We start from the raw sequence: 3,892 nt of genomic DNA, 5'->3' as shown, positions 1-3,892 counted from the left end.
AGCTATGATTTGAATCATGTGAGTTTCTCTTTTAATGTTCTTTTCACTAAGTATTTTCCCAGTTTGATTTAATTTCTCATATCCAGTTCTTTCTTAACCCTCACCCTGTGGCCTATCATTACAACCTTAATAAAGACCTTTTGATCTTTGATTTTGGTGTTGACTACATTAGTGGAGAGGATTTCTGAAAATTGGACTTATGGGGTTAAGTTTTAAGAGAATTCTTCTGATTTTGGTTGTTCTACTTTTATCTGAGTTTGCAGGTGGTTTGAGGTTAAATTGACTATATCACACACACACTCAAGGTCTTAGCTTTAGGTTGAAGTAAACGCCTAACTCTTGCTTGACAAATTGCAAAATTTTTGATTGATTTTCTTGCTATCTTTGATGTTAAAAGAGTAAGATACTAGAGATGAAATCTAAATTCATAAAAGCTTGGTGAGTGATGATACTTCTCTTTGGGGTCGAGTTGATATTGCCTAAACTATCATTTGTTTTTCTTTTTGTTTGAGGACAAACAAAGTTTTAAGTTTGGGGGTATTTGATGACTTGCAAATATTTCATATTGCAGATTTTACAATTTCGCTCGAGCGGAGGCTTTTGGCCGCTCGAGCGAATTCAGGCAGATTCAAACGCTCGACTGCCGCTCGACAGGGAGCTCGAGCGGGTTGCTGAAAAACGAAGATCGCTCGAGCGGAGACATTGGCCGCTCGAGCGAAATCAGGCAGAGTCAAACGCTCGATGTGCGCTCGATAGGACGCTCGAGCGAAATCAGGCAGAGTCGAACGCTCGACGCGCGCTCGACACCCCGCTCGAGCGAACATCGTATTTTGACAGATTTTAGGTTTTCCGCCGTGGGACCATATAAAAGGCCATTCTTCACTCTAGGGCCGCGGGTTTTTGACGGGAGAACACTCTTTGGGAGAGAAAAACATAGCTAGAGGGATTCAAATCATTTGTTTTGGAGACGGAATTCCAATTTATTGCACGTACGTTGGATTCATACACGAGCACGGACGGGAGAAAGGCGTTGAATCGTTCCCTTGAGCTTTTGACGACCAGTTGAGGCTGCAAGGAGGATTTTTTAGTGTTTATTTTCTTCTTCCTATCTTCTCAGAACAATTATGGTGAATTCGTTTATGTTGAATTCCAATTCTAGCATGAGCTAAATTTTCTTCTTTCTAGGAAAACGATGTAACCTAATTCCGAACTATGCTTGTTTGTCCATGCTAATTTAATGCAATTCTCTATTTGTTTATCTGATTTATTCTGAGTTTAATGCTTCTAATTAACTGGCCATTGATTAGATGATTATTAATCTTGTGATTTGCTATCGAAAGAGGGAATCATAGGGTAGATCTTGGATATTTCAGCATAGGTAAGTATAGAGATCGAAAGACTTGTATGAACCTGTGTAGTAATTAAATCATTGGTCTTATTGCGTTCTTGATTATTTAATTTGCATACTCTTGTGTGAATTGATAAACTAGAATCACTTCCAATTGACTATCGAAAGAGGCTTTTGGATGAATTAGAGTTTTGCTAATAGACAAAAGAGGTTTAAGTTAAATTAGCTGGATGAGAAAAGCATAGTGAAGAATTATGGTGAAATCGATTTCCTAGAAGTTTTCTTCCCTATTGAATTTGATCTTCAAACATCAGTTTTACTTTCTTTGCTTATTTCTCTTGAGTTGATCTAGTTTTATTTGCTACTACAAAAACCTTAGCGATTCCTCTAGATAAAATTGAGATTAGTATAATTTTGGTATTTGGCAAGAGTAAGGTACCAATCCCTGAGGACGATACTCTTCTTATTACTTTACTATAAAACTACGATACTGTGCACTTGCAGTTTTGCACCAGTCAGCTATACACCCTCCAATTCTTTGGTGTGACAACATTTGAGTCACTTATCTCACAAGTAATCCTCTATTCCATGCACGTACGAAACATATTGAAATAGATTTTCATTATGTCCGTGATCAAGTTCTCAATGGTCAACTAAATATTCGGCTCATCTCCACCAAGGATCAATATGCAGATGCTCTTACAAAGCCCTTGCCTTCTCAGTATTTTCAGCTTCTGGGTGACAATCTCAAGGTCCACTCTTTACCCTTTCAATTGCGGGGGTGTGACGCCCCCAAATCCCAAGTACGGACACAGGAAAATCGAGACGTCGGGATGATGACAACACGGGTCACCACCCTATCGCCAAGTGCCAAGTATGTGTACATGCAATAAGTGTGCAAAAGAAAACACGCAGCGGATAAACAAAGCCATATAACTAAGTACCAGAATTTTTCTATGTTTAATACAAACCCATTCAAAACATACATAATAATATATTACAAGCCACAAATATCGTTTCAACCAAACTATAAAGCATAAACTCCAAATCAATACTCCGGTGGAGCCGCCTCTTCGGGCTCAGCCTTCTCCTCTTCCTCGACCTCTGCATCAAAATCTACGGTACCAAAATGGTGTCGCAAGTAAGTAAAGATCCAAACGCCACAAGATAAAAACATATTAAACTCAAACAATATGAATGAAAGAATGCCAATGCACATGTCCCATAAAACCACATTTTTCCCACACACGCCAAAATTTCATTTTGGCCCAAAACATTCCTTTTAAACATAACCTCGCTATTATCCCCGATAATGGTCCAAAAACCAAACCATCAGAGCATCGTAGGCGGGAATCGCAGGCGAAATTCTACCACCGTCCCTGCTTACCACCATCCCTATGCCGCATGCACCGTAGGTGGGAATCACAGGCGGGATTCTACTACCGTTCATGCTTACCACCATCCCTACGCCGCGTGCCTCTGACTCAAACCAGTCAATCCAATCGTTCACATATACCAAAAACATTTCTCGCTTGAAAGCCCAGTTTTCAAGTTCCAACACATGTACATACATGCAATGCACACCTCAAGATACAAAACATCCAACCAAACACAAAAATAACAAAATCAAGCAACTCCGTCCTCAATCCATCCGACCCCCGAACTCCTCGAACTCAGTCTAGAATCAACCAACCAGTCAAATAATTTATTGTAAGAGCAAAAATATATTTAAATCTAAAATAGAGTTTGAAAAATACTTACAGCGCTATAAGGTATTTTTTGAAGGATCACGACGTTGCAAACGGCGGTGAAAAAGCAACGTAACAGTGTATTTTACACTGTGGCCGTGGGTAGTAAATTACCCACTTTTAAACGGGGACAAACCAAGACACGAAATTGATAAGGAATGGTCTAGAGATATTTATGAAGCTAATGGAAGTGAGTTTTGGCTGTGGGTGGCGGTGGAAGCGGAAAAAAGGCCAAATCGGAGTTGAGCTCGTGGGAGCTGCTCCGGCAACGGATCGGGGCCAGAAATGGGTGGGTTAAGACTACAAGAGGTAGGGGATGAAGTGGTGAAGAGGTGGTGGCCGGAGGTGGAGCGACGGCGCCAGAAATGGCCCAAAGCCGTGCGGCTTAGATGGGCTTTAGGGGGTTAACGGCGGCTCGGATGGGGCTGGTTTTTGGTAGGGTGGTGCGCCAGCCGGAGGGGAGTTGATCTGTGGGGGCTGTGTCGGCCACGTCGGCCGGCGGCGGTGGGTTTGGGTGCACAAGCCGGACGGCGACGGGAGAGAGGGAAGAGAGCTGCTGCGTGCGCGGGAGAAGAAAGGAAAAAGAAGAAAAAAAGAAAGAAAGAAGAAAAGAAAGAAAAAAGAAAGAAAAAAGGAAAAAGGGAAAAAGAAAAAGAGAAAAGAAAAGATGGAGAAAGAAAATGAGGTCCAGTCCTCATCTCCGGAGTCCAAAAACTGATCCGACGAAAACAAATATAAAAACTATAAAACGATTAAAATAAATTAAACACCACATCAAACTAAAATAAAACCAATT

Source organism: Carya illinoinensis, chromosome 5 (genome assembly GCF_018687715.1).
Source record: "Carya illinoinensis cultivar Pawnee chromosome 5, C.illinoinensisPawnee_v1, whole genome shotgun sequence".
Lineage (NCBI taxonomy): Eukaryota > Viridiplantae > Streptophyta > Magnoliopsida > Fagales > Juglandaceae > Carya > Carya illinoinensis.
Note: the sequence above shows the minus strand (reverse complement) of the source record.